We start from the raw sequence: 8,233 nt of genomic DNA, 5'->3' as shown, positions 1-8,233 counted from the left end.
GGGTTAGTCCAGCAGCTCACAGGGGACATTCCCTGGTGGGCATTCCTTGGTGATCCAAGCTGGTTTCTCCCTTCTCAATCCTTCCATTTTATTTTCTGTTTTGGAGGAAAAAAAGAAAAGAGAGTTTCCTCCTGCCGCTTGATTCGGAGACATCTCAATGTGTTTTGTTAAAAAAAAAAAAGGAGAGAGAGGATGAGTTGCCTTGAAGTTGTTTCAGATGGCTTAAAATATGCTAAGCTTTTGTGTTTCTGCGATATAAATAATGAATCCTCTTACAGCTCCCGAGTCAGGGCAGACGTTGATTTAAGAGGCCTTCAGCTCCACTTGAGCTTTTTCTGCTTTCATGCCAGAGGGTGGGGAATGTGACTGGGGACAAGTAAGATGTGAATGATGAGGCAAGAAGGACCCGGGATGTGGAGTGGGGTTGCACCCACCTCAGCACTGCAGGTGGTTTGCTGAAGGATTTCACTTCTTCACTCCTTCGCTGCAGTTTTCTGCAGCTAGAGCGGGGTTTCAATGGAGGATGAAGCTGTTGGCATCTACTTCTCTCCCTGTCACCAGTAAAACTGGTGGGGATTTGGTGATGGCAGTCGGTGTCGGTTATGGTTCATTTGACTGATTCCCCGAGCAGCGTCCTTGGAAATGTCTCTGCTTAAAAGAGCTGTCAGGATGGCTGCAAAATGTGGGCCAGCACGCGTGGCGTGAGCAGGAGAAAACCCAGTGGATGGTGGTGTCCCATCGTAAACCCACCGGGTCCCTCTCACCCCCCAGGAACACGTGTCCCAGTAATTTCCCAGTACACACGACTGGTCTTCGATGTTGGCACAAGCTGAACTGGGGCAGGAAACCTGGAGGACTGGAAACCTGGTAGTGGTGGTGAGGACGTGCTGAGCATCCGGAGCCTCCTCTCCTCCTTGTTCGGTGTAGGCAGCACCTACCCTGGCAAAACCCATGCCAGCAAGACCCAAAAGGGGTCCTGGTCTCAGCCAGGGGTCACATCATGAAGCAGCTCTGTTACCCTCAGGTCTCGAAGTTCTCCACAGGTTTCTGTTCCTTCGCAGACTCTCTGGAAGCTGTTGGCAAATATTAAAGTGAAGGAAGAACACAAGTTGTTGGCTCGGCATTAGAGGGCTGCTTGTCTGCAGAGCATCGAGCGATGCTTATTGCTCGGCTCCGCTTTGCTATCGGAGTGTGTAATTAAGGACTTAATGGTTTTTTACTTCTAGAGACTTCTTTTTTTTTCTTTGAAATGTTGTTTCTGGCTGTTTTGTACAGAAATCGATGGATAATTGCAGCGCTCTTGTGGGCCAACCTGTTGTACCAGTACACACCACACTGGATTATTTTCTCGTAACACGGCTGAGACGAGCAGGGTTGTTACGGGAGGGATTCAAGAGGCTTGGCCAAGAATAGTAATTTGAGCCAAGTTTGGGGACGGAGCTAGGGTTGGGTGGGTGGAGGGATGGTTGGATTGGTGGAGGGTTGGTTGGGTTGATGGATGGTTGGATTGACAGGGATGGTTGAATTGACGGAGGGATAGTTGGATTCGTGGAGGGATTAATTCCATAGTGAAAAGACAAGCAGATCTTTCGGCGAACGTGCAGCTTCGTTCTACTTCTCTACCCGTAGTTGCCCGTCTGTGCATTAGCACAACGCGAATGCCCATTGGGGTACATTATTTATTATTCCTCCTCATGAACTGCCAGATCGCCAGGTGACTCGTGGTTCAGCCAGTGGGAGCCCGTGTTGCCTTACGCAGAAATCGCTGCCCTTGGCATCTGCTGCAGGAAGATTCCCACCTAATGAGGCCTCCACCCTGGGGCGCGTGTTCTCCTCGCACAGTTGCCTCTGTTGATAATCCTAAGTTGTAGTATTTGATCTGGACAGTTCAGCTCTGAATAATTGACTCCTCTGGCAGCACTGGCCAAGGAACCTGCCAGAGAAAGAGTTGTACCTCACACCAACCTGAGGACATGCCAAAATTCAGGCAGATTGAGCCTAAAAAGGGAGCCAGAGCGATGGGATCGCGCAGCAGCTGCTGTGGGGACGGGAAGGCTTTAGGGGGATCCTTGATGGGTTTGCTCTAAGCTGAGGCTGGAGAGTCAGGCTGGTGGACACCTAAAATCAAGCCCGGGTCCAAAGCTCGGAGGAGCTTTAGGAGTCAGCCAAGAAGGAGAAAGCCCTTGAAGAGCCCCAGCCACCCCTCAGCTCTCTGACCATGTGTGGAGGAAGGCAGGAGCCATTCCTGCCTGCTGTGCCCCTGAAGCGTGAGGGTTCAGTGAGCCTAAACCTGCGGTCCCAGCCCAGTGCCAGCTTCGAGGTCCCCCTGGCAGCACATTTCTTCTGCTGGGGTTTTCTGTCGCTATGTACTACTGTGTTGGGGTTTTTTTCCCCTACAAACCCCAAAGTTTCGAAGGCCACAAGCGCATGCAGTGAGTTTCAGGTGAAAAATAAGAGTGGTGGTAGAGAGAAGGGCGAGTTTGAGCAGCTCCACAGCACTTTGCGCTGAGCGGGAGGATAAAGACGGTGGAGAATTAGCTCTTTGACATGCCAGCATCCATAAATCTGGCTAAAGAAATTCTGCCGCGGGGGTGGAGTGGGGTAGGAAGACCCCAGAAAGGCCTAATCCCGTTAAACGATTTGAGGAAGCACAAACCACGTGATGAAATTGGATTACCCCGATCCGCACGAGAAATAATGGTTAAGCTCTTAGTCACGTCCATTGTGTGGTGGGATAAGTCAAGACGATGTAGGCAGGAGAAGCGAAATGCAGCATCGCTGCCGGAGGGGTAGAATCTCTCCGGGAGAGCTGACACCTCCCAGCTCATCCAAGGTCTAACGGGTGACTCACGTCCCCAGCACTTCCCCAGGGTGTCTTCAGACCCAGCCAAGTGGTTTTAAACTTTCTCTGCACCGGGAAAAATCAGAAATTTAAGGTTAGTAATTTCACTGGTGCGGGCGGGGGGGGGGGGGAAATAACGTTTTCATATGATTATGATCCCATGACCCTCGAGTTCAGAGTTTAAGGAGGGAGAGGAGTTACTGCAGAAGAGGAGGAGCAGGAAAGCACAAGAAGTGCCGAAGGAGGGTTTAATGGGGCCAGGGTTGGTCACAGCCCTCTCGTGTAAGGGGGTGGTGGAGGAGGGGGGTGTTAAACAGCGGGATTAGAAGAGCGCCGGATCTAAAGCGTCTGCGTTTTGTTTTGATCTGTCAAGAAAACAGCTCGATTTGCAGGAGGAATCGCCTGGCCTGTGAAGTTTTGTGCTTGTCCTTTGAAGCTGTAATGGCATGTCCCCGGTTTCCTTCTGGGGAGTTGAGCATCCTTGAGCCGGGGTGTCCAGGGTTGTTACCAGGGGGGGGATTCAAGCGGCTTGGCCCAGAACAGTGATTTGAGCTAAGCCTGGGGAGGGGGAGAGGGTTGGACTGGTGCGAATAGCTTCGCCCCGGGCACCTGGTCCAGCGTGGGGTGCACATGCACCGGGCGGGTGGTACTTCTCACCGTCCCCTGGCCAAGCCACCCATGGGGTCATCAGCTGCCTCAGACGGGCCGAGGTCCACACGGCCAGCCCGGTAACTGCGGAACGGAGCGTTACGCCGTCGATGGCCTCCGCGGCTCATCGGCCGCCTTTATTTACAACGGTTGAGCAGTCAAGTCATCGGCAAGTTAACAGCTTTGTTTGCTTCTCCCCCTCCACTTCCACGGCCAATTTGCTCGGCGCAAAGCGAAAGGCTGGTTTGATTGTTTCCTCACCAGAATGAATTGCGGTGACACGGCTTCAATTGTGCCGTCCGGCAGAGAAAGCTCCTCACCTTGGTTTTAACTGCACCATGGGCAGCACAGACCCGGCCCTGGGGTGCTCATGTTCCACTACCCCGATGCTCTCCAGAGAGCTGGGCTCCCGTTGCACATCTTTGGGGAGCTCTAAGTAGCCCCTCACTGATTTTTTTCACTCGTGGGACCTGCTGATGGCAAGAGGGAGATGCAAAACCCATGGCCCAAGACAAGCACCTCCTTTCAAGGCTGCGGGCTGATGAGCAATCAGGCTCCTGGCTTGGTGGGAGGGGGGATGCCGGCACGGAGATTGGGTAGGAAATCAAGGCAGAGGTTTGTTCTGTGCAGTGAGGTGTTATTATTGTCATCATCAAAACCCCAGAGTGTTTAGAAACAATCAAACCCCAGCAGCGGCAACTGCAGCAAGCGCAATCAGACACTAAGTATGTCCTTGTCTGGGATGCAGGCCTGAACCCATGAGATGCAGGAAGAGGCCACAGTCTTCCTCACTGGTTTATTTGTTCCTGAAGAAAAGGCATATGGGGGAAAAAAACAGGCAGGGAGTGATGAGCAAAGTTGGCATCTCCGCTCCGAGGTGTAGCGTCTCCACCGTCAGGACCTTTGCCAAATGCGACGTTGGGAATGGAGAGGATCGGGCTGCTGTGGCAGCCATGCATGGATGGAGGTTCCTCAGGGGGCTTGGAAGCCTTTCCTTGAGTATGGTGGGTACCATCCCGTGGGCTCCCTCGTCCTGCGCACTGGCGGACCATCCTGCCATCAGCAAGGACACTGGGCACTTTGCTCGGGGCTCTGCCCTTCTCCACTTGGTGCTACCTCAAGCTGGAAGGCCCAGCTTTGTAATTTAGGTGGCAGAGAGATAACCTATGGCCTGCGCCAGCTGATGAATGACCCCGCGACATCAGCACGATGTGCAGCTGAGGAACCCACGCATCTTCATTAGGGAGGGAGCAGGCAGGAGAAGAGGAGGCACCCCATAGATCACCGTTATGGAGATTTACTCTTAATAAAGCACTAATTTGCGTGATGCATTACACTGGAGCCGTGCAGGGGGGTAGGTGACACGGCTCGGACTGTGTTGCTCGCTCAATCATTTCTCACGACACCCGGGAGCTGCCGGCATGACCATCTGCTGTCCTGGCCCATCCCAAACCTCCCATGGACACCAGCAGATCATCCATGAAGCACCGTCCTTCCCCAGGAGGAGGCTGGAGGCATGCCCTCAGGCACGGGGACGGAGGATGAGAGAGGACCGCCACGCTACGGCACTGGGAACCGAAGGTGCCACTGGCAGTAAAGCAACAAAACCCATTCTCTGAGCAATTTGTAGCAATTAATAGCCATTCCCAGGAATGAAACGTTAATTAATTCATTCCCTGAGCCATGCATTTATTTAAGGTATTTGTGGGTGTTCTTGGTGCTTTTATTAAGCAATTAAAATGCGTCCAAGAAAATATTTATCTGTTTTAAGTCATTCTTAGTAAACACAATTTATATGGCGAGGAACCGCTTTATTTCACATTGTTAATTAAAAATAACGGTACACTCGACTTCCCCGAGTTACCCGCCATCAGCGCAGCCGATCTGCCAGCGGGTCTAATTCAAGCAACAGCAAAACAAACCTCCTTGGGACCCATCGGGCAGTGCTTGATGGGGCATTATGGAGCTGAGGGAGCCCCAGCACCCCTGTGCTGCGGGGTGATGCCCTCCAGTTGTTGCCGTGCTGCTGTGAGAGCAGTGGCCTGAGGAGGAGCTTCGTGAAGAAGAGTATGGAGGAGTCCTACAGCATAAACCAGCTTGTTCACCCGCTGTTGGCTGAAGAGTTACAAGTCCTTGTCCTGCAGATGGAATTATTTGTTGTGATGAGTTCGGCCAGCGCTCAGTAGATGAAGAGCTCACTGGTGATGCTCCTCTACGTCCCGACGCTCCACAGGACACGTCACGCTCTAGTTGGCCTCCACGAGCCTGGAGGCTCACCCAAAAATGACATCCTTGGGTGGAAGTGATGGAGCTGCTGGGTGAAAGCACCTTGTGAGAAGAAGACAGAGCTGAGCATCTTCCAGTGAGAACCTTGGGAGGAGAGACAGGTTCTTCCTCCCAGCTTTCAAAAACGGGATCAGGTCACTGAAGAAACACCAGCGGATGAAAACAGAAACAAAGCCACAGCGTTGCACTCCCTCCGGTGAGCCCAGAGGAGAACAAATATGAGGAAGGAAATAACCACATGAAACTCGGCCTGGAGGTGATGAAATCCCCATGGGCAACCTCTCTCCCCTGTCCTGGGACAATGGGGAGGGGACACAGACCTGCCCCTACAGGCCCAGCACCTTGGTTTAGGCAAAGACTAAAGGAGGTAGATTCATACAGTCTTGAAATGACCTTGAGGAATCCACAAAGAAGATTGTCCAGCTCTCGGGGCTGGGAGGACACAGGGCGCTGGCCAGGCTCTGTGCTCAGCACAATGAGGCTGGTGAGACATGAGGAAGAACTCACGAAGAGCCAAAGGGGTGGAGGTGGTGGATGGGGCTGCTGGAGCATCCTCCACGTCTCGGCTCCGTTTTATTCTGATGGCATTTAGAAATAATTACCGGAAGGTTGAGAGGTGAGCGAGACACGTTACGGGCTTGTTAAAAACCTGAGTCACCCGCCTTCTGGCCGTGGCGTCGCGGGAAGCTTTAGGAGAGGGTTATCAGCTGCTGCTATTAAAGCCCAGTTTGACGTTATAGAAGATCTATACTGCTCGCTCAGCCACATTGATTGAGCCGTGTCCAGCTGTGGAAGACTGGAGCAAGAACCTTGATCTCTGCCGAGGCATGAAAAATTGCCGTTGGTGACACAGCTCCACACTGGGGAAATGCCGTTTGGCAGAACTTGACGCGGTTCTCAAGCCCCGGTGTCCTCCGTGGCTCTTGCAGACTGCAAGGACGTGACCCTGGGAGCTCCCACACCGCTTTGATCCTCCTCTTGAAACCCCCTTTGCGGAGCAGGGAAGGTGGTTTAGTGCAAAATAACCAGGAAAGCGCCAGGCACGAGGACTCCCCCGCGGGTTCCGTGCCGGGGACTGCCGCGAGGAGATGGCTTCACGTGGCTGGGGCCTCCCTTGAGCAGCTGAGTAGCAGGATAAGACCCTTCCGAAGCTGGACATCTGCTTGTGGCTGGGAGCCTCTGTGGGGACAGAGCTGTAAAGTAGCTTAACGGAGCAGAAATGCTTGTGACATACAGCACAGGGTGTTTCCACATTCGCCCTGTCCCTCCAGCTTTCTACCTTGCTGGCTTCCATCCAAAGCTGCTGAGATGTGGCTTCAGGCCTTTTTGAGCAGCCAACCAACCAGGAGGCAATGAGGATGTGTCCCTTCTCCACCCCACAGCCTGATGTCTCTTCTCAGAGGTGAGGTACCGTGGCTCTGGCAGGTCCCCTGGCTCCCTCCTGATGTGGCCTGAGGAGGAGAAGCATCCCCGTCCTGGCAGGGAAGAGTGATGCTGGGGTCAACCTCTGGCGAGCCCCTTGGCTTGGAGAAAGGCACCAGCAAAGCCTCATGGACCACTCAAACCTTTGGAGCCCCTCCTGGGAGGCGTCACTTGTGCTGGTTTTTCCACCCAAGGAACCTCCCTCGTTAACCCACGAAGCCTCCAAATAAAAGCGGCGCCTCCTGATGAATTATTGACGGGGGAGTCCGGGCAGGAGGGGAGGGGAGGAAGCTGAAGCAGCCAGTCAGCATCTGTTAGAGGCACGGAGATAAATGATCTGGGGATGCAGAGAAGTGCATACAAATCAGCTCCCATCTGCACCGCTGATCCATCTCTCTCAAACCGCTCGTGTCATCAGATGGTGGGCGAAGCCTCGCAGGTCCGCTCGCCTGATCCAATCAGGGTCCCCTTAGCAGGAGGCGCCAGGCGCGTTTGCTTGAGCAGCACCATCGGAGCATTCCCCAGCTCCACGGAGGCACCTGGGGAGGCTGTCCGTGCCCTGCAGACCCTCGGTGTGAGTCCTCTGCAGCTCCAGCGGCCTTTGGTTGCCTTTGGGACAACCCACAGCAGAGCAGTGGGGACAGGCAGAGGAGCGCAGTACAGGCAGGAGAGCAGGAGACCCTGGGAGGACCACAAGCTGGAAGGGGACAACTTCCCCCAAAACCACCCCACTGACCCCCCGCCAGGGGAAGCAGCATCCATGGCTCGTCCCTCCAGTGCCTGATGGGATGAGTCCAGCTCCCAGCGCCGCCTTCCTTCCCTCCAGCCCAGAGGCACCAGGGGAGGAGATGCCTCAGGGAAATCCTGGCTTTGGGAGGATTATTATATTATTTTAATTTTTTCCCAGGCTGCTGCCTTCACTTTCTTTCCCTTCCCCCTAAGAGCGTCTGGGGTTTCACACTGCCTGACAGCCTCTCCTGCCTTTCCCACCCGCTCCGGAGTGGCAGGGGGGCCGGCGGGGGCCCCTACAGGCCC

General features: G+C 54.0%; 1 protein-coding gene across 1 annotated transcript in view; it reads left to right on the top strand.

Moving 5' to 3' along the window:
• Positions 1-8,233, top strand: part of KIRREL3 (kin of IRRE like 3 (Drosophila)) — a gene marked incomplete at its 5' end in the record, with an annotated part of 44,576 nt that overhangs the window by 16,521 nt on the left and 19,822 nt on the right. The window lies entirely within an intron of this gene.

Source organism: Buceros rhinoceros, unplaced genomic scaffold (genome assembly GCF_000710305.1).
Source record: "Buceros rhinoceros silvestris isolate BGI_N320 unplaced genomic scaffold, ASM71030v1 scaffold15580, whole genome shotgun sequence".
NCBI classification, from domain to species: Eukaryota; Metazoa; Chordata; class Aves; order Bucerotiformes; family Bucerotidae; genus Buceros; species Buceros rhinoceros.
The sequence above is the reverse complement of the archived record's forward strand: the minus strand, read 5'-3'. Positions and strand labels throughout refer to the sequence as shown.